Source organism: Zootermopsis nevadensis, unplaced genomic scaffold (genome assembly GCF_977971745.1).
Source record: "Zootermopsis nevadensis isolate Lab colony 2312 unplaced genomic scaffold, Znev_1.0 Znev_ptg000024l, whole genome shotgun sequence".
NCBI lineage: Eukaryota > Metazoa > Arthropoda > Insecta > Blattodea > Termopsidae > Zootermopsis > Zootermopsis nevadensis.
The window spans coordinates 4,663,903-4,687,905 of record NW_028259156.1 but is presented as its reverse complement, the minus strand read 5'-3'; the positions used below and the strand labels follow the sequence as shown (position 1 = coordinate 4,687,905).

General features: G+C 38.7%; 1 protein-coding gene across 1 annotated transcript in view; it reads left to right on the top strand.

The window, feature by feature from the left end:
* Positions 1 to 24,003, top strand: part of tna (Zinc finger MIZ domain-containing protein tonalli) — a 570,512-nt gene that overhangs the window by 39,925 nt on the left and 506,584 nt on the right. The gene's annotated exons all lie outside the window — the stretch shown is intronic.

Below are 24,003 nucleotides of genomic sequence, written 5' to 3'. Positions count from 1 at the left end.
TGTGACGTCCAGAGTCTTCTGGGTACGACGAACAGATTCCGAAGTTATCCGACCTGGGCCGAATGTAACGTATTGATTAGTTAGTGTGGTGTCGCGTACCCAGAGTCAACAAATGAAGAAGTGCTTGTTGGGATGCTGTGGTATTGCGGGGGGGGGGGGGGGGGGGGGGGGGGGGGCAGTGGATGTCAGTCGGAACGGAGGGGTAAATGGCTACTTGGACGTGCCTCGACCCGTGGGGTTATTACAGAGAGAGGAATAAATAACGATGAAATTTGGGGGGAGGGGCGTGAGAAAATGATTTAGAGGAAAGGTTTGGGTTTGTACGAGTAGTGGGAGTAATCCATAGCAATGATTAGAGACTCAGTCTAATGAGGTACGCGCGAGAGACGACAAGAACATACAGAATCCAGTGGAATACAGAGTAAATACCACAAAACTTACACTGAAACTGACAGATATTTGTTTAGTAATCTGCACTAATGAAATTGCTACACATAATTAAAAAATATAGTTTTATTAGAGATTATCGTACACGATTATATAATTATGCTGGAGACGGTGGTATTATGAAACGCTTTTAGGCTTTTCTTTAGAGGTTTTATCAACGTTTAAGATGTCCTGCCACCCTGATTATGGAGGCAGAAAGGACGTTTGAAACTTCGGTATACGTCTGCCAGACTACACGACGCTAAAACCCGGAAGACAAGGCATCTTCCTGCGTATTGTTTGCAGTAATCGCAAATATGATATTGTGATTCATTGTCTCAATATTGAGTCTGATAGATTTACTGATGACAGTGCCGACTGCTTTACTATGCGTTCTGATGGATTATCTAGGTTTCTGCACCGTTGCAGAGGCAGGAGACTGGGATTTCCATATTGCCTGCGAAATTTAGGGTCTTCAGCTCATCATAGAAAACATTGGTAAAGTTGTTTCTACGGGAACGTTAAAGAAATCCAGACGAGTAGAACGTGTTGCAGGGGATATGTAGAGACGTCCAGGAAGAGGTACAGACGCGGAAAACAGGAATGACAGATGGATCTACAGCAGACGAAAGAGATGCATGAAAGTCGTTAAGAATTGAGCGGAAACAGAATCTGACGGAACGACGAACGCGAGACGTGGAGAAAGGACGACAGAACGCAGGAAGAGAAGAATGAACAGCGAGGAATACGTACAAACTGTCTGGAAATGGGGGAGCTTGTGAGCGAGAGCGAATGGACATTCTCTGTCGCGCATGCGCCGAATGTATTTACCCCGACGCTACCGCGCAAAGATAGATTCGCCGGCCAGCGGGGTTATGGTCGACCTAAATGGCCCAGTGCCGATGTTCCCCGAGACTCAGTCCCGTCCTGTTGCGCATCGGCGGACAATTAATTCATTTGAGCGAGAGGGAGATGAGATGAGAGAACCGTGTAATGACGTAAGCAGCCAACCACCCCAGAATTTTACTCCCTCTTTGCTCCGTCAGGATTAACTGCCACATCACGATACGTATCTGCTGTATTGGCAAAAGAAAAGTTTGTAGCAGAAAACTCTGAGCAGTAAGCCTAATGTGGGGTTCTCACGTGATGCGTGGAAATATATAACTCGGACAGATTTTAATTTTATCTTTATAAAGTACGGTGCCCTGATTTTTGGCGTGCCTGCATTTTAAATTAGAATATCAGTGCTCTTAGAATAATGTTAAACAGTCTGCTAGTTGATCTGCGGTCTAAAAAAAATATCATGCCAGGAAAACTGTACGTTTTAAAAGTATATAATATCTGGCAACAATATATTGCCACCTGATTGATAATGGGGCGATTTAATTTCAGATTCACAAATACCTTTTCATTAAATTACGCTGAGATCCGACCTGTACGTTCGAGTTGTGATATGTTGATACACGAATGGTTGTGGTAAGTACTGTGCATTATATGGCCCACTTATGTAAATAACTCATAGGAGCCGTTACAAGCTAACTAAATCTGGTATAATCCAAACACAAACAGAACGTCAATAAATAAGATAACTTTTTGATGGAAAGTTTCAATATTACGATATTTTGCTTCTTATACATTATTTAATTAATTATTTGATTAAGTTTTAAGTTTATATAATTGTAATTTTTACACACCTGAAGATGGTTCATCTAAGAACCGAAACATGTAGTGAGAAAGTGATGTTCCAAATGTAAATCGAATGTTTCGATAAGGAGCATCACATGGTATTTTAACTATCTTAATTTTAAAAATTTTAAATTGTGATTAGACGGATAAGATTAATTAATTAAATATATATTTTCACAATATTACGCAACTCTATCATCTTCTTATACATTAATAAATACATTGAGTAGTTCAATCATTTTACTCTTCACAAAATTTTATTTTGGTGGCGGAACTTGGGAAGATGAGATGAGAGACATCTCTGAGGTAATGAAAATGCACACAAAAATTTTGTTGGTAAATCAGAAGAGAGGCCTGAATACGTATGGGGGATAATATTAATATGCATATTAAAGAGTTAGAAGTGTGGATTGGATTCAGGTGGCTCAAGATAAAGACCGTTTGTGAACATTCGGGTTTCATAAAAGGCAGGTAATTTAGTCATTAACTGAGCGAGTAATTAGCTTCTCTGCGTTAAATGTTTTGATTCCTGCACGATTACTTGTGTGTGACTTTGTTAAAGCATCAGGTATAACATAATCAGAATAGATTTTTTATGTAAAAAGACTTGTATTACGGTTTTGAATACCTGGTATGTCACAAAAGAATTAGCCCATTTAAACCGTAGAAAAAACACAACACTTTTTCATTAGAAATGTCAGCTGGTTAGGAAATAATCCTTGTTTGCATTGAGAGTCACATGGAACCCTTAAATAAAAAACGCGAAGTTGCTGATTGTTAAACCAAGTGGTACATATAATTCCCACTGGGTATTAGAGGGTTAATATTCTAGTAGTAATTTCACTCGTAAATCGATTAATGATTCGAAATTAATCGAATAATCGATTATAAGAACTGATGATCACATTTAATCATGTGCGCAGAGGGACGGTGTTTTGAGTGGAGGGCTTACTAAAGAGGCTCTCACAGTACGCGTACATTTCTGGGATTGGTCGCACTGATGCTTTGGAAGTGATCTGCAGTTTCGACCTTTAGACTGAAAAGAAGAAGAAATTCCTCTGGCAATTTCGATGCCTGTGAACAATACTACATGACGGACTCTAATTTTAAAACGACAGTTGGCGAGATTCCATCGTTCACCTACGGCTAAATTTATATCTTATCTCTCGAGGGTGGGGGGGTGGGAGGAGAAGTAGGGGAGAAGAATTATGAACCTAAATAAACGCATCATTCTTTATCGCCTTGGAAATGTGCCGCGACACTGCATCTTTCTCCAGGTTCTGTGGTGTTAAGAGGGTTGCCTGTCTGCCAAGGGGCCTCAACGTGATCCATCTTTCTTTCTGCACCACATAAATCTCAATTAAAACTTGGATATCACAGCGTTTGAGCAAACAGGTCCAGCTGGTTGACTACACAGGGTCTTTCACACCCGAATGTCACCTGACATCGGTCAGTTCTGAGTTCAAGTGCTTGAAACATTGTGTAATGTTGTCTGGACCCGCTAAATTTTATAAGTAGGCATTTTATTTCAGATTGTCGTATTTGACATTGATCGGATCATATTCAACAGTACGTAGTTTGTTACAAATATTATTTTGTATCATTATTATAGCCCGGTTTTGCAGCTGGAAACATTTTATTGAAATACGTAACCATTTTTTGTTTCACTAGATCAACGCGCTCCTTTCGGATCGCTTTCTCTAGAGTCCTTGTCGTTCTCCCTCGATAATTTCGCGTTTTTCGTCTATCGGTTTCTGTTGATATTTAATACTTCGTTTTTCAGCTTTTTTTATCTTCTGTTCTTGTTGAATAAGTTTTTCTACGTGTGTTCTTAATATGGTCTCGTTTATCAATGTAAGTCTTCTTTCGCTTTTCTTCATTTGTTAAATAGTTCTGATGTTTTAGTTCTTTACGTCGCTGTTCAGAGGCCAACTGATCTTGTTCAGCCAACTTTTTACGTCTAACTCCACCCTTGCCAGTCTTCGATGTATGGTTCGATAAAGACGTATTGTTCTGTGAAAATGCTATGAGTAATAACGAAAGGGGATTGTTGACGGCAATATACCAACACAACAATGCAGAGTAAACAAATGAAGGTCACTTAATAATGCTAGTTTAATACAATTTAGGAGTTTACGACCTGTGAGAATGAATCTACGTATTTGAATGTCGGCTTACGTAGCGCAGAATAGTAAATTTTCAATGAATAATGAATCAGAAAAGATGTTGAATTCGCTGGTCGTGATGTAATTTAAGGTACTATATCGGCACTTTCTTGGACTTTTCCGTAGTGACGACCACCAATAAAATCCTGCAGGGTTGAAATACGACATCTTAGCTGCTTAATTATTTATTGCTCAGTATGATATTAAAAACGTCCACTGCCGAGAAAAGCTTGGTTATAATCTACTGGGTTATGAACGGCTTGTAGTGTTATGGATGTTTGGAAACGTTTCGAAGGAAAATGTCCTCTACCTTTTTAATCTACCCTGACACTGGAGAGGATGCATTCCTCCGAAACATCAGTATAGCCATGTACAGAACTACACGACGTCATAATCCATACCCAGATTAATATTTATTGAAGTTTATAGTTCGAGTTTTAAGCACAGAAATGGAATGTGTATAAATCGTTCTGTATGCTCGTTTTTCGATCTTTATTTATTTAGGGATTAAGAATAATTTAGTCGAGAAATGGATCTTAGTATAAACTAACTGTTCGCTAAGAAGAAAAAAGAATAATTAAGGTTAACCTGAATCTATACAATTAGACATTTTACGATATATAACAAAATGCTTTGCTATACTTACACACAATTGAGGGGGAGGTCAGTGGTAAAATTAGCAACGCCACATCAACAAAGTGCTTGGAAACGAGGTACTTATATATAGTGTAGCTACATGTTTGCCCCCCCCCCTTCCACTACAGCTGCAGTAGAGCGGTATGAATTTGGAATGATGCCTTGGTGGCCTTCAATAAGCTCTAGACAGGCAGTGTAAGCCAAGAGACACTCCATCACTCTGATAAAAGAGGTTTTGAAAACATCAACGCGCAAGTAAAGTAAGTAATACGATGTTATATAGGCGAATTAACAGTCGTTAAGTCAACTTATGCATAAATTATTTCTTTATAATGTACTTTTAAAGTAATCTTTTTCTTGATAAGAAACTTATATTTCTACTACTACTACTACTACAATTAGTAATAATTATTAATATAATATTCTGTAAAAAAATTAAATTTTTAAGAAAAATAAATATGATGTCAACTGCGATTTGATTATATGATCATCTTTCTACGAATTCAGCCCCTAATCAGACCTGCATTACATTAATTTACCTACCTAAATATGATAGGATTCATAGTATATAGAAATATTTTATAAAAATTTCCGTTTTTAATTAGGGCAACAAAACGTTTTGTTTCATGAATACTACTCACTACAAACATTAAGTTAAATCTTGATGTATGTTTTATATACTACATAAATTTAAGCGTTTGATATATTGATTTAAGCCAGGGTCTTGCAATTGAAACTATGTTATGTTACCAGCAGTCAGTTAGTGACAGGCAAATGAAACTTTCGTTCGTGTATTTCAATGATATTCACAGCAGAAACTGCATACATTGGATTAAAATGTGCTCATATTCCTTTTTAAAAATAAGACATAATTATCTTCTTCAAGGTTATTTGCAACATCTACGAACAATCATAACACGAGCGATTAAAGAAAGCTTGTGGCTTCCAAATGCTCTTTACCGACCATGTTAGATCAGTGTATGATTTCATATTTTCTCCTTAGATCTGATGTCGTGAATAAACATAAAACGTCGCGGACGTATCAACATAATATCTACATCCTCACGGTAGAAGTGATGAGACCGGATGTAGGATTTGTTACGTCGGAAACTCTTGGCAGGGTTCAAACTGCATGCATGGATTTTGAGCACTGGATCTTGCAGAATACAATTTCTTATGAAGTGGCCTTGGCAAATATTATTGTGCTGGATAAATATTCAAGGCCCACATTTACCTAATTACAAGTTATTATCATTAGTCACGTGTTAACAAGATTATAGGTTTGAGGCTTATTTATAAAGCTTTAGAAAGGAACTCGGTGGCATTACTTGCAATATAGTGAATGTCAAGATTAATATTTTTTCCAAATTTCGACGTATCTGTCGGTTGCATAATCGACCTTTAACAACACGGGAACAACATAAATCGAGAGTATTTGCGAACAAAGTGCTTTGGAGAATATTTGGACCAAAGGAAGAAAATAAAATTTGGGCTTTTCTAACAAGGAGCTTCATAATTTGGTGAAGTCGAAGAGTATGAGATAGGATAGTCATGTAGCACGCATGGATATATTGATAATGTATACGTAGCGTTATTTATAATACCCAAAGTATGTTATCTAAGGGCTAAAGGAAAAGGACCACTTGAGAGATCGAGATATAGATGGGATGTTAACACGGCTTCAGAAGCCAGAACAACATCGTCACGTTATTGCCGTTAGAATCTCAAATCGATACAGCAGACTCCTGACTATCCGACTTGGTTTGAAAGAATGTTTTCCCGGGCATTAGATACCCCGGATAATTCGCAAAAATTAAAGGAAAACACGCAAATGTAATAAATACTAAAATTTATTTACAGACACACGCTACTTACATTTTTAAAGACATATTAATATAAAATTTAATACAGTACATACTATTTTTTTAAAGTGTCATAAACTTTGGGTTTTTTGCAATAAATGGTTTGTGTTAATACATTAAATAGTATGTAATTGTTGTATTTATTTCTTTTTAAACGTTCTGACTTTTTGCAACAGATTTTTTTGAATAATTTTTAATTTTCGTTTAAACCTGACAGATGCCAGTTAATCCGCCCCCCGTGTAATCGAGAGTCTACTGTCCTTGGTATTTCCATTTATTTCATATTCTTCTCCTCTTTGTCCTCCCATCATTATCATCTCGTTTCTTCTTTCGTGTTCGTATGAGGGCAATGTGCAAAGTTTTCACCAATTTGCCTTCGAAGCCGAGGAACATCTGTGTAATTTAGACATGAGAGTCGTTGCCAGTTCTGTTCGGTACACTGACGGGGCAGCACAAGACTGTTGGCTGTACTCGTAAGTAGGAGGCGTTTCTTGAGTTGTGCGTGAAGCAGCTTACCCTCGGGGCCCTATAACTCAACACGCCACCTCCCAGGTCATGACCTCTTGCTAGTCTGACCTAAGATAGGGGGCGGTTTGTGCTAGTTGAGATGAGACAGATGCCATGCGTAAATGGAGCTGTCGTTTGCCACAATCGTCGCGGAGAATTTTGAGGTCCTCGGCTTATTAGTAAAAGCTACTAAGTTTCTGGTAGAATTTGAAGGTACTAGTGCCACATTCACCGATCTGCTTAGAGATCATTTTTAATTTATACTGTATCTCACGAAACATGAAATGCTGACAATGAAACACGTTACATGAAAATGATTTATTACAGACGTTTCTGGTATGTGTAAGGACGTTTCGACCATCAGACGATTCCAATTTAATCCCGGGAGACCGCTTTTTTATTTTATACAGTTCTATTGACCAAGTTCTTAGCACTCCAGCTTCATAATCGGGAGGTTTACTGTTAAAATCTGTGTCAGGAGGCTTGCTGTCCTAACTGACGTTTTTCTTGGTTTTCCTTAGTCCCTCTTGGAAAATTCCTTTATAGTTAATTAAATTAGGCCATTTCTTTTCACCCACCTTACAATTCACAATTCAGTAATCATGCAACTCTGTAATGTATAATTTGTGTTATTGAAAGCGTCAATATATAAACCAAAGAATATAAATGGACAGACCTGTAACACTTGTGTTTGTGTAACACATTTTATATGGCTAAGTGACGACCTCAATTTTATCGTTTACATCATTTCGGATTTTGGTATTTTTTTACCAAATTTCAGTATCGGTTCAGAATAACCGTGATAGTTGTCTTATTATTATTATAATTACGAACCTAAAATCAACATGGACTTGTATAAAACTATATTTCTGTTTAAAATTGGTGTGAAACTAGTTTCTTATTCTGAGGGATGAAGTGTTTTAGAACTAAGTCGTGGAAATAATATTTTTACATAAGACAGTTCAAACAATGAATGAATTGAAAACGTTACATAATTATGAGCTTTACTCTTCGCATAACATTTAAGGATCATTAGACCTTATATTGATAATGATATGTGATACGAATTGACATAAATAATAAACACATACTTTGGCTGGTAAACATCACGTAACGAGATCTCATTTAACATTTACAACATCTATTTCACATTCGGGAGGTGCTGAATTCTATTATCGGCCCGTAGATGGGTCATCCTGACTAAGATTCTTCGTGATTTTCGTTATTTGCTCCAGCCAAATTTCGAGATTGTCTTGTAAATCTTATCACGACCGTCTCCTTCTCATTTGTCATTTGCAGTCATCTTACGTCCTTACATAGGTCTAAACCAGAACTCAAGTAATGTAATCCGTTATAAGATACTATCAAAGAATTCGCATTCAATTGCTGTACAGAATCGTACAGCTTCGATCTGTATCAACTTCGACCCGAATAAGTACTCTTTCACATGATTCGACCTTATTGCTATCGGATATCAGTAATATTTTTCAGATGTTCCGATATTATAAGTGTTGTCAGGATCTCGTAAATCTACTGACTTTAAAACAAGTCACCGATATTCAAATTTGGCGATAGTCTGAAAGAACTTGCATACTACGAGGTGCGATCGGAAAGTTTCAAGACTGTGTCAATAGCGGGCGAACCGGATGTAGTACGACCTTCTGCCTTTAGGGGATGCGGCCTACATTCATAGTGAATCAGTGTGCCAGCCGGCATCATCGAATTAGCATTTGTTTCTTAGTTACGGGCGTTTTGGTAGTGCATTACACCGACCCTCCTGCGATTTCGGAATGGCGTGTGCATCAAATTTTGCCAAAGACTCGCCAAAACGGCTACGGAAACCTATGAAATGCTAAAGCAAGCATTTGGGGAGTCCGCAATGGGTCGTGCACAAACTTTTGTGTGGCATTCACGTTTTAAAAATGGCCGAACCTCTGTCGATGATGACGAGCGTTCTGGACGACCATCTTCGAGCACAACGCCCGAAAATGTTACGAAGATTCGGCAGGCCATTCACGAAGATCGACGTCGTACCATCAACGACTTGTGCGACATTGTTGGGATAGGCTATGGGACCTGTCAGCTGATTCTAAAGGAAGAACTCCACATGCGACGCATCATGACAACGCGCCAGCGCACACCGCCCTCAAAGTTCGGCAGTTTTTGGCCTCAAACACCATGGCCGTCATCCCGCACCCTCCTTATTCGCCGTGTGACTTCTTCCTCTTCCCAAAGATGAAAATTCAGCTAAAGGGAAGGAGATTTGAGACGATAGAAGAGATTCAGGCAGAATCGCAGATGGTGCTTGACAGGCTGACAAAGAAAGATTTCCAGGGATGCTTCCAGGCTTGGCAGCGGCGCTGGGATCGTTGTGTTCACTCCCAGGGGAACTACTTCGAGGGTGATGGATGAATTTAATACCTGAGATAAGTGTACGGGTTTTTATAGGCGCAGTCTAGAAACTTTCCGATCGCACCTCGTATATGTTAACGAAGAATCGATCGATTTATATCGGGGTTGATTACTAGCGAACCATACGACAGTTCATACCGATATTGGCATGTCGCCATCACAGTTTTTATGGAATCGGTGTCTATGTGTATCCGACATCGACACTCATTTTCCAGACACTTTCTTCAGTGAACGTTAGAGGTCGCGCGAGTAGTCGTGGTACCTAAATGCGCGATGTGTAAACCGAGTGAGGGGAGTTCGGCAGTAGTGGGGGGGGGGGATCGAACCGAACTAAACACAGCGAGAGCTACAGACCAACTGGAGCTGACACCCCTCTAGCGCGTGATTCGGACGGGTCCATCACATGCGACGAAAATCAGTCCTTTGCGCAGGTGGCAGCACTTCTCGCGCGACCTCTACCGGTTCGCGGAATCAGCTCTGATTACCATGTGCGTCGTAAGGAAACTGGTGTAGATAAAAAAAGTTTTGTTGGCCCTCAGGTTACCTTTTATCTAATTAGGTTATCTTACACTTCCGAGCAGAGTATGCGCAGTTCCCGGATATTAAAACTGTGGAATCTGACTCCTGTGTACTTGTTCCGCCAGGATTGTTACCCAGCTGAACTAACCAACTATGGGATAGAGTTCTTCTTGAGAAGCTGTTTCATGCAGAAATTCCGCGCCCTTTATGTAATCAGATGATTTATTACCGTCTTTTCAACAGCCCACCAACAGTCCCTGTTCTTGGCCAGACGAATCCAATCCTCACCCTCCCACCCTATTACCCCAAGCTCAATTTTATTATTATCCTTCGGGCTTTCCAAGCATCGCTTCCATTGGCTGAAATAATGTTAGTTGAAATCAGGGATTTTCAACTTTTTCCAGACCTTGGGCTCTTGATTATCGAGTCGCGAGCTACAGGTGTGGGAGAGAAATGTACTGAAATGTCCAAAAATGATACTGACTTACTATTTCGAATAGGTTCATACGTTCCTCAGTTTTCTTTAACAATATCAGTCATTAGGGATATATCGTTTTTAGCACTGACAGCCATCTTTATGCTCGTCGCTGTGAGGACCTCAAATCTTGCAGTGTCCGTCTTTTATTTAATTCTTTAAACCGGAGTGGTAACTGTGTTCCACTTGCTTCAACAGTTACTTACTCTTTATTTTGTGGTTCTTATTGCAAACAGCGATTATTTATTTCAGCAGCATTAACAAATTGATCTTTGTGATAGTGAAGTGTGGTGTTTTCTTTGCGGTACGGACTGGATTCTTAAATATAATTTAGACGAGCTGTAGCTTCAAAGAATGAAGCAAGACGTATTTATTAGTTGTACATCTGTGATTGCATGCATATTCTTGCATAGACTTGTTAACGTTTTGTACCGGATGTGCGAATGAGTTGCTGGTGACGTGAGAATTGAAAGAGGGCGCTGGTTAAGGTGTGGCAGACTGACAGGATATGGAACTTCAACATGTATGAATAATTTTGTCCAATGACGGACTCAGTTTAGCATTTGCGAAATGTATAGGTTTGCTTATCATATTGAACAGAATGGAGTGTGATGTGATAAAATATGTGGACCCAGGTGGTTTTTCAACAAATGTAGTTTGTATCCAGAGATGAGCTGTAGTTCAGCCGCTGTGAGATTAATAATTTTTGTCCGTATCTCAACCGGAGAACAAAATCATAGCATGAAAATTACACAACCAAAAGGAAAAATGGTTTAGTTCCAGAAATGTTATCTGAAGCGATAGAACTGGAAACAGATGGCTGTGAATATATTTGTTTCCGCAAGACTTTGATATCCATGCACATTAGACCTCTAGCGTAGCCTGTACTTAATTACACGTTTTTTTTCTAAATCTGTTATAAAATAAGGTTTTGCTTCTTGGCAAGTAATGAAATATAAAAAGTAGGGAAAATATCTTTTGCAAATCGGGAAAAGGAACATGTAAGTTGTAGTAGCAAGTCGAGATTTCTTTTACTAAAACAGACAAATTATTTAAAAGTCATTTTCTTCACTTAACTTCATACTAAAATCTGTTATAACTAACTAACTAACTAGATGGCTTACCGAACCCGAAGGTTCATCACCGAATTAACCAAAGCCCTCCACCGGACCCTGTCCTGGGCCAACAAAATCCAGTCTCCTTCAACTCCTATCTCCCATAGATCCCGCCTGAGATTATCCTCCCATCTACGTCTAGGTCTCCCCAGCGGTCTCTTCCCCTCAGGTTTCCCAACCAGTACCCGGTGCACACCTCTTGTCCCATCCATGCGCGCTACATGCCCAGCCCATCTCATTCTTCTCGACTTAATCACCCTGACAATACTGGGGGAGCAGTACAGATTTTTTAAGCTCGTCATTGTGCAGTTTTCTCCACGCCCCATCGTCTTCTCTCCTAGGCCCAAATATCCTCCTCAACACCCCGTTCTCAAACACCTGCAATCTGTGTTCCTCCCTCTGAGTGAGAGACCATGTTTCGCACCCACACAAAACAACAGGCAAAATTATTGTTTTGTATATTTTAATCCTCAAGTTCTTATAAATCAGACGGGAAGACAAAATATTTTGGACTGAGAAGTAGCAAGCATTTCCGGAATTTAGTCTCCTCCTAACTTCCTCACAAGTATAATTTTGATTTGTTATTGTTAAAAATAAATTAATGAAACTTACACGATCCTGGCTTTGTGCAAATTAGCGCGGTAAGTTTAAGACGTTATGTAATTATTCCGAATATTTGCTATTTATCACATTTATTATGGCCGTTGAAACCAAATTCTTCGAACAATGATGACTGTGAAATGGTCACCTCGTCTAAAGCATGCCGATCGATGGTAAGGAAGTATCGATTTTTGTCCACAACAAACCTCTCATGGGCTGGTCCGATATTGAATAACGCTTCGGAATAAGAATTTTGTGGCCAATGTCCTAAAATCTGTAAGACTTGTTCTCTTACGTAGTGTTATATGCGGTAATCCGGATTTTCAGAAGTGTTCTGCATACGCCATGAATTGTTCTCACACACATCATTAATTTCTTGGCTTTAAAGTTGACACGTGACATCTGAATTGTTCTCAGAAGTATCTCGGAAGTTGGATTACACGAAACGAAATGTGACTCTCAGCTGTTGAACGATTTTGGGCAAGATCTCTTCCTTCGCAGAGATTTAAGCGACTACTGACTTTGTTAGAACCGTACTGATGCTATGTAAGGAGTTTGAGCTGCGAGCCGACTCCTGTTATTGATGGGACAGGGAGTGTAAAGACCTAGTCAAAAACATTGATCAGTGGCTTCACAATAGCTTAGTAAGTCAGTGATTTAGCACAACGGAATTTGTACTTGAATATGTCAGGTTGGTCGAAAGTGCTTTAACGTTATCTGGCTATCCACAGTAAACTACAGTACACAGGCCAAGTTTCGTTAAGATTTTTATGTTTTAATGTGTTTTATATAAAATTTGCGAATTGACAATATTTGAATTGTCATTTGTGTATAGGCCTATAACTTGTAACTATAAACAGACGTTGCAGTTTTCATAACTCTGTAGGTCTAATCCTAAAATGTTGGTACAAACAAAATCGAGCAGAAATAAATTAAAATTTTTAAAGCTAAGTAAATAATACATGGTCTGTTTAACGACGCATTTTCAACTGTACTTTCACCTGAATGGACTCAGGAAAATCACTGAAGTACTTATGATTTTTTTGATCGAGATAAGAATCGAATTGGGACTTCCCTTAACTCGAAGTTAGTAACAACGTGTGATGAATTTCAAAGTAATGGCCGTCACCAATATTAGGTTAGTCTAGTACTAATGAAATTAGCGACACAATGTAGCTCAAATTGGTGTCTGTAAGGCGCGCCATAAGTTTGTATCAATTGTTTATAGACAAAAAGTTATAACCGGCTATATTGAATGGTGTATATCAAAAGAAATGAACAAGATATATTATTTTCTTTTGAATAGAGTCTACGTGGCATTTATTGATCTAAGTTTAGGTAAAATGCACTGACAGCGAGTTTTAACTTTGTTTCTGTGAATATATAATAACAAAACATTTCTCAATCTAGACGACGACAGGCAGTAAAAACAAATTATTCGTCTCAGTTTCACTTGTCTTAGCATTAGCTTAAAATATTCATTAGCCATGTACAGTTTGATATCCTCCTCATAAAAACTTATTTCTAAAAGGTTTCTTTTGAAACAGCTCTGCACAAAGCTTGTCTTTTAGTTTGTAATTCTGAACATAAATATTGATTTATGAAGCTTTTTTAAGAGTCAGGAATTCTGGAATATTAATAACCTGTTTCTTATCCGGTCTAATCAAGGCAGTAGCTAGTTTAATCCACTTGATTGTGTGTTATCCGTATCTTTTTTTCCGTTTTAAACCAAACATTTAACACCGTTGTGGTACATATTTTTATTACTGGCTAAGTATTGTATTTTAATTTCAAAATTAAGTAATCGGTGCACAATTGAGGTGGAATGTGATATTTCGTATTTCTGGCTCAGTTTGAGGCATTTTGGGAGGTCTCCGCCTACACGGGACAACAGAATGTAGAAAAGCGAGGATGTAATCCGTGCCTCGAGTGGAATTCAAACCCAGGTTTCCTGTATTTGAGAGTTCGACCATGCCTTATATCACTCTGCCTCTAAAAAAACACGTTTTATGGTGCAGATGCAAATCTTCTAGAGGGACAAGTTTTTGAATCTTTATTTCATATTTTGATCGGCATAAATTTCGTAAAGGACAATTTTTTAAATATGTGGAAATACTTTTCTTTAGCGTCGCCCTCGGTGGACTAATAGTTAGCGTGCTCGCCACTGGAGGCAAGGTTGGCGGGTTCAAACCCGGCCGAGGGCGCTGTTTCGTGCGTTCGGTAGCTTTGAAACTACTAAATGATTTTCATAACTTTTTTCTTTTTTTCGAAACTCCACCTAAACACGTGAGAAAAATATAAATATCCGAAAATGGATTCCAACTTCCGGTATTAGCATGTGAACAGTCTAAGGAAAACAGAATTTGTTTGGATAATTAATGTTTCAAATACTTCATGATTACGTAAAAGCCGTGACTTTCAGTCAGAGTTTGTGAAAATTGTTCAAGGCAATACAAAACAACTTAAATGTTTCAGATAATATGAAAACAGTCATTGAAACTAGCGTTAATGCTAACCATCTGCATATCTTTCTTTGAGACGCAGTTCAGACACTTAGTGTTTTCAACAGCAGATAAACTTAGAGACACCCAGGTCAAAGGGTATAGACCTGAGACTTTATCACAATTTAGATAATACTTTTACACGACAGTTAAAGACAAGGGTCCGAGTGAATGTGAGGCCTTATTGGGGATAATTCAATCATCCAATAATCTAGCTGGCTTTGACTTTTCTAATCTCAAACCAATTAATAAATGGAAATACTTATATCTACACGAAACTAACAAAAATTGTTGTTCAATTTAGATTTAACTGTATGATGTTTTATTAACAAAAAGCCTTATTGTGGATGACATAAATGTACTCGCCAAGGTTCGATATTTGCCTTCTTATCCTGTTTCTTTAAAATCCATTTTAAAATGATTCTGCCCTCAACCCTTAGGCAATCTAAGTGGTCACTACCTTAACAATTTTATTCTGAGGGAACTGACAATAGTAATTTTATCTCTCATTTATGAAGGCTCGAAACGTTTCTCTCACTCATGAGAGAGAACTTAAACAGATGCGATTTTAGGTTAAAGTACGAATATGGCTGTCTTCTGGGATGTTGAGTGTTCATCGTCGGCAAATACCTCTAAAACGTCCATAAACGTCTACCAGAAAACGTGTATGATCTGACGCCTTCACGACGACTTATTTATTTTTATTCAGTGTTCTGTCTGACGACAGGTCCATATGAACAGGATCCTTCCATCCTTTTCTCGGACTGGGACCTGTTCATATACGTTCTTGGCAGATGATCCAGAAGTGGTTTGCCATTGCCTTCTTCTGTGTGTGAATGGAGTAATTGTTGGGATGCCACGGAGAAACCGGGGAAACTCCTTGTTGCCTAGACCACGGCCTTGCCCAACACAAGTTATAAATTCGGGCACCGCCGGGAATCGAACCCGAGACCCCAGGATTACAAGACCAGCGTTCTAACCGCTAGACCACCGACTAAGTATAATAAATTATTCTCGGGCTACCAGCCGTGTAAGTACCCTGAGGATGACGACGAAGGTGATTCTTGAAACGTTGGTGTTTTCTTCAATTAAGCCAACTTACACGGCTGGTAGCCCCAGAAGAATTTTTTTACGTTCTTCAGGCTGGACGGAAATCATTGAAGACTAAGTAGTACCTACTAAAAATGTTAATATCTAAGGAAGTTGCGATAACAGAGTACTGAGAAAAATTACATAATTTGGATTTTCACAATTTTTGCTAAGTACATAATATTGTTAGTGATTTAAAGAAGAGGGATATGGCGGACACACATGTAGTACGAATGGTGAAACAAGAAATACATTGATTGGTAAAAGTCAAGGAAACATGCCACATTATCGTCGCTTTTATCGACTCGCCGGTCGCGAGGTTGCACGTGAGGACAATTTGTTGAAACGCCCGTGACAATTAATAAAAATGCTGTCAAATTAAGGTTTTCTGCTCGAAACAGGTTTGCACTTTACTCGGTAATTTTCTGTATGTAATTCTTTCATTAGGAAGATAATTGAGACGGGTTTTCTGGAGTAGCATTTTCGTAGGTTCAGTTCCCCCCCCCCCCCCCCCCCGCGCAATACACTTTTCAAAGTATCGATCAGTGAGACGTGTCCTAGTTCCTGATTTGACTTTCTTCCTATAGCTGGACAGTTTCTAACAGCGATAGACCTAGTTACTGTTAGACATTGATGACATTATTTAGACATTTTTCTGATTTCAGGTAAATATTAGATAGTACACGCTGTGATACACTATTTAAAATAATTTGCGTGGAAAACACTAAGCTAACCTAACCTAAGACAATATAACCTAACCTAACCTAACCTAAGCTAACCTAACCTAAGACAATATAACCTAACCTAACCTAAGCTAACCTAACCTAAGACAATATAACCTAACCTAACCTAACCTAAGCTAACCTAACCTAAGACAATATAACCTAACCTAACCTAAGCTAACCTAACCTAAGACAATATAACCTAACCTAAGCTATCCTAACCTAACTTAACAGATAGGCTGGTTGAAATACCCCTCAACTAGACCCAGATGTGAGGATAATATTAAAATTGTTTTAGAGAAATAAAGAGTGAAGATGAGAACTCGATTCAGCTTCAAGTCTTTTGTGAGAAGAATAACAAATCATCTTTCTCCATAAATCTAAATTTAACTGCATGAATAATTATCATGATTATATATTACTGTTATGATAACGGTTGTATTACAGGATCATGACTGATTAATTTATTATATTGATTTATGGTTTGTTTACTGACGCCGTTAGTAGTTCAGTCTGTAAAACTTTCGAATGACGCCAAGATTAATGAATAACTAATAATTGAAAACTTTATGTAAAGAAGCGATCTTGGCTTAATGTAATGTACTCTCCCAGAATTTTCCTACGACTGAAGAAAATCACGAAAATCTGAGTTAGGATAGCTTACCTCAAGGCCGAGATAAGTACTCGGGGCCTCTAGAATGCGATGTAGGAGTGCTGATCATCAGACCATGACGTTTGAATGGTCGATTTACATAAGGCGGTAATGAATTTGTCTTCTAAAACTCTCAGCTGTTCAGAGATGGTCCTGCACTTGATTGGCTTTGAGGTATCAAGTAATTGACTTGGTCATTATTTTATCTGTTTATTTCGTTCTAGCGTTTACGGTTGGTTGCAGATCATTAACCTTTTTTCAAAACAATACACACGTTTTAAATCAGAAATAAAGTTCGATTTTGTGTTGTTAGCCTTGAATATTCTAAATGTGTTATTTGTGACAATTGTAAACAATGTAATTAAAAAACTGAGGTTCATCTGATTTATTCCGCTTTACAAAAGGACTGCAGGTCGCCTTTTCGTCTTAAGGTCCCTACACACCTACAAACATTGTCGGCAAACAGTCCGCAGACAAATATTCTGCTTATCTTTTTCTGAGAATTTAGACAAGAGGAAATACGTCGAAGCTGTTATATTTTGTAACCAGTCATCTGTATTATTATATTATTCAGTGTTTTCTCTTACGACAGGTCCATTGCTCTGCCCAAAAAGAGCTCTCCAGTTTTCCCTATTCTCAGCTTCTCGTTTTAATTCCTGGAACGTCATCTTCTTTAACACTTAAAAATCGGTTGGCGTGATTTGGACAATTTATGAATCAAGCTCCATATTCTACTTTCAAATATGCCAAAATATTATCTTCATGCTTTGTTTGTTCTTTAAAAAAGTTCATAGTCCACGTTTAATTTAACAGAAATATGGTAGCAAATTCCAGCCGGACGACAAGAAGTTTTGAACTCCCCGATCAATGGGTTGTCTGGACGCGAAACAGTATTTGCTGACCGCAAACATAGTCTGTAAAATGTTTGCAGACAATATTTGTAGGTGTGTATAAGCCAGAGGGGGGCGAATTTCACACCCACATTTGTTTGGTGCTGAATAAGAAACGCTCAGATTGATAAAAATTACGTTAAATCGTGTTTACACAACACACCAAGAAATTAAAATATATAATATAATTCAGGTCTATACACAAACTTTATTTACAGATGTTAAAATTTAAAATTTGCGCTATTCATCGTTACTACGATGTTACAATTTTGCGCAAAAAAATTGTAACATCGTAGTAACGATGAATAGCGCAAATTTTAAATTTTAACATCTGTAAATAAAGTTTGTGTATAGACCTGAATTATATTATATATTTTAATTATAAAACACAAACATGACGCATTTAAACTTTAAACACCAAGAAATGTAACCACAACAATCTAACGCCTGAATCGAATGATTAACACATCGGGAGGTCCTGGGTGTTAATTATGACAAGGAGAGCTGTTATTATTATAAATTGTTTTTCTTGGATTTCCTTTATTCCTTCAGGTAAATTTCAGGATAACATCTTTAATCAAATCATTTCCAATTCATTGTTCATTAATCACTCTATGTCGTTTATGTAAACCATATACAAAAAAAATAAATCAGAGTTGTATTTCTAAAGGTGGAATGACTTTCCTGCTAAATTTAATTATCTCCATGGCTAACTAGTCGCTGTGCCGTGTGACAACAAAAACTACCTCTCTCTGAAACCAGTCAAGTGCCAGGTCAGAGATGAATCCCCTAACGTGATATCGAGCCGAAGCTCGTCTAAATATTATATAGTAAATCAGTCCGTACCGCGAAGAAAACACAACAGTTCACCATTTCAAATGACAACTGGTTGACGCTGTTTAAGGAAATAATCCCTGTTTACACTGAGAACAATACGAAACCCATAGATACAAAACGTAGAGTTATTAACCGTGTGAAGCAGGTGATACATATAGTTACCACTAAGTCTTAAAAGGTTAAGTGCTTGTCATTTTGTCCACTCGTAGTTACCAGGGAAGGAACCAAAGTATCCTTGATGATAAATTTGCGTCTAGCCGCCAGAACTGTGTTGGTTTATTTAACGACGTGTTTAATATCTCTGTCCATGCTGCATGCTTTAGGATAAGAGGATGGGTAATGAAGGATTTGCGGATTTTCATGGCGGTGAGTCTAAGATGGATGTATTCTGGATTGTTGCGCCGTGTAGTCTGGTAGAAGTTTACAGACGTTTCAGAAGTCGTTGCTGAGTTCATAACGAGGGCCCTGATGATGGAGGCAGCAAGTACCTCTTAAAAGTCTGTAAACGTCTACCAGACTACACGGCGCAAGAACTTAGAAGACAGCCATCTTCAGGACGATTAATGATTGATGAATTGTTCATGTTTCAACCTAAACACGCAGTGAAGATTTGCAAGAAGACTCAATTAATGCAGTGAGATGTCTACCTAGACGGACAAAACATGTTTGTAAGAATAAAATAATTTAAGTGGGACAAAAACAAATGAGGTATTTATTATTTTATTTTATTTAGTGTTCTGTCTGACGACAGGTCCATATGAACAGGATCCTTCCATCCTTTTCTCGGACTGGGACCTGTTCATATACGTTCTTGGCAGATGATCCAGAAGTGGTTTGTCATTGCCTTCTTCTGTGTGTGAATGGAGTAATTGTTGGGATGCCACGGAGGAAAACTCCGTGTTGCCTAGACCACGGCCTTGCCCAACACAAGTTATAAATTCGGGCACCGCCGGGAATCGAACCCGAGACCCCAGGATTACAAGGCCAGCGTTCTAACCGCTAGACCACCATGGCTATAAATGAGGTATACGGTATTTAATAAATATCACAACAAATTGGGGTTCCATGCGGTTCTTTACAGTTTTTAATTTATAGATATTTTAAACCCGTGTTAGCTGCAGTGTTAAAATATTAACTGACGCCGTTAATATCGATAGCGGAAAATTTTAATTAAGGAAACGTAAGGTTTAGGAATGTACGATCCTGGACGACTGAGGCGGAAGACCGACAGAGCAAACCCTCCGCATCGTTTTCCGGTGTCTTTCTACATGACCTGAATACGTAATCTCATTTTTAGATGTGCCCAACCTTTCCATTGCAACACTTTGATTTCCATCGCATTACAGAGACTCCAGTTTCTGCACATGCGTCTTACATTCAACACTACAGTACGTATTTGCATACTGCGTGCAATAACGAGATACGTAACCACGTCACGCGACATCGCAAGAAGCGAGTTAGATGACAGATAAATACAATAACGTAGTCGAAAGATCTGAAAGGAGGAGAAACCTAGACCTAGTTGCAGGTGGTAGTATGATATTAAAATTACTCTGAAAGAAAGAAATTTTGATGATGTGGACTGGATTAGTAGTAGTAGTAGTATGTGCTAGGTTAGTGGTAAATCAACCTGGGGTACGCGTACCCCCGGGGGTACGCGAAGACATCTTAGGGGGTACGTGAAATTTTTAAAAAAATATTATTTTATGATAAACACTGAATAATTAGGGCCAGATTTCATACATTATTTTGAGTGTAATTTATTTAATTTATTTTAGATGTAGATTATTTACTATGTATAACTTGAATTATACACCAACAACTTTGGGGGTACAAAGTTGAAGAGAAATTATATCTGGGGGTACGCGAAGACATCTTAGGGGGTACGTGAAATTTAAAAAAGAAATTATTTTATGATAAACACTGAATAATCAGTAATGTAATTTATTTAATTTATTTTAGATGTAGATTATATACTATGTATAACTTGAATTATACACCAACAACTTTGGGGGTACAAAGTTGAAGAGAAATTATATCTGGGGGTACGCGAAGACATCTTAGGGGGTACGTGAAATTTAAAAAAGAAATTATTTTATGATAAACACCGAATAATCAGTAATGTAATTTATTTAATTTATTTTAGATGTAGATTATATACTATGTATAACTTGAATTATACACCAACAACTTTGGGGGTACAAAGTTGAAGAGAAATTATATCTGGGGGTACGCGAAGACATCTTAGGGGGTACGTGAAATTTAAAAAAATATATATATTATTTTATGATAAACACTGAATAATCTGTAATGTAATTTATATAATTTATTTTAGATGTAGATTATATACTATGTATAACTTGAATTACACACCAACAACTTTGGGGGTACAAAGTTGAAGAGAAATTATATCTGGGGGTACGCGAACAGAAAAGGTTGAATACCACTGATCTAGGACATAGCCCATTGGCAGGTTCTTATATAACATTGTAATAACCCGTCAGATTTTATAAAAGGCGAGGAATTTTTTGACTAGCTAAGCGTCCTCAAAAATACTTTATTCGTGGTTTTAAGTAGGACAAGGACGATGCAGCACTGTACCAAGGCTGGCACGTCAAATGTTAATACGCATCGAAATACAAAAAGATAAGATGAAAAAACTGATATTGTCAGTAAAATTGTTGAGAGAACCTCCCATGGTGAAGTATCCAAACGGCGTACGAATTATTGAACTTTCTCAGGGGTAATTTTGTTTTACATCTACCAACAAGATTGTCACTACAGTTGCTTTTTGATTTTGATTTATTTTAATGTTACGAACTTCTGAATACGCCGTTCATCATCAGATACGGGCTGATTACAGCAGCTGCAGTTGGACGCGAAGTTAAGGAGACGCTGTGGTGATTTGCTGACCGACAGAAACTTCTATCATAACTTTCACAGATAAGCTCTTTCGTCAGAAGTCATAACTAACAGGACTTACGAGGTGCGATCGGAAGGTTTCAAGACTGCGCGTATAAAAACCCGTACACTTATCTCAGGTATTAAATTCATCCATCACCCTCGAAGTAGTTCCCCTGGGAGTGAACACAACGATCCCAGCGCCGCTGCCAAGCCTGGAAGCATCCCTGGAAATCTTTCTTTGTCAGCCTGTCAAGCACCATCTGCGATTCTGCCTGAATCTCTTCTATCGTCTCAATCTCCTTCCCTTTAGCTGAATTTTCATCTTTGGGAAGAGGAAGAAGTCACACGGAGCTTAGAAAGGAAGTTGGGGTCGGTTCTTGCAAGATCTTTGAGCTCCTGACAAACGAGAAGTCGATTCTGCTTCTGGTCCTCAGACGGGATGCGTCGCATGTGGAGTTCTTCCTTTAGAATCAGCTGACAGGTCCCATAGCCTATCCCAACAATGTCGCACAAGTCGTTGATGGTACGACGTCGATCTTCGTGAATGGCCTGCCGAATCTTCGTAACATTTTCGGGCGTTGTGCTCCAAGATGGTCGTCCAGAACGCTCGTCATCATCGACAGATGGTCGGCCATTTTTAAAACGTGAATGCTACACAAAAGTTTGTGCACGACCCATTGCGGACTCCCCAAATGCTTGCTTTAGCATTTCATAGGTTTCCGTAGCCGTTTTGGCGAGTCTTTGGCAAAATTTGATGCACACGCCATTCCGAAATCGCAGGAGGGTCGGTGTAATGCACTACGAAAACGCCCGTAACTAAGAAACAAATGCTAATTCGATGATGCCGGCTGGCACACTGATTCACTATGAATGTAGGCCGCACCCCCTAAAGGCAGAAGCTCGTACTACATCCGGTTCGCCCGCTATTGACACAGTCTGGAAACTTTCCGATCGCACCTCGTAAAGAGGAGTGGACATTTCATAACAAAGCAAAACACAAGAATGAGAAGTGCCATAACTTTGTGTGAACGGGTGCGAAAAAGAAACCTATGATGATCCAGCAACTCTGAAATTAAGAATGCTCGACCGAGGGAGGGTTCACTTGTTGCGTATGGAACAATAAATTCTCTAAATGTCCTCCATGGGCAAGAGCACGTGTGTTAACACAACGCCGGGCACATTCCCCTGCATTGTTGATCAATGGCTGCGGATTCATAAAGGAGGACAGTTTATCAGAAATTCCACAAAACGAATTTTTCTTTCTATATAATTTTCGAAAATTAAGTCTAATAATTTCTGTACTTTCTATTTTAATGCATTCTTTAGGTGTTTTTAAGTAATGGGTTACGTGATCTGACTTTGTTTCATAAGCCGAATTGTTGATGACAGCGACAGTTAACTCCCAGGTCGTGGTGACTTTGACGATAAGGGTTTTCTGATAGCAGAGTCATCTTTTAAAGTGGTGGTTCGATTCCCGGCGGTGCCTGAATTTATAACTTGTGTTGGGCAAGGCCGTAGTCTAGGCAACACGGAGTTTTCCTCCGTGGCATCCCAACAATTACTCCATTCACACACAGAATGAGGCAATGGCAAACCACTTCTGGATCATCTGCCAAGAACGTATATGAACAGGTCACAGTCCGAGAAAAGGATGGAAGGATCCTGTTCATATGGACCTGTCGTCAGACAGAACACTAAATAAATAATAAGATGAGGTGGTCTAGCGGTTAGAACGCTGGACTAGTAATCCTGGGGGGTCTCGGGTTCGATTCCCGGCGGTACCCGAATTTATAACTTGTGTTGGGCAAGGCCGTGGTCTAGGCAACACGGAGTTTTCCTCCGTGGCATCCCAACAATTACTCCATTCACACACAGAAGAAGGCAATGGAAAACCACTTCTGGATCATCTGCCAAGAACGTATATGAACAGGTCCCAGTCCGAGAGAAGGATGGAAGGATCCTGTTCATATGGACCTGTCGTCAGACAGAACACTAAATAATAATA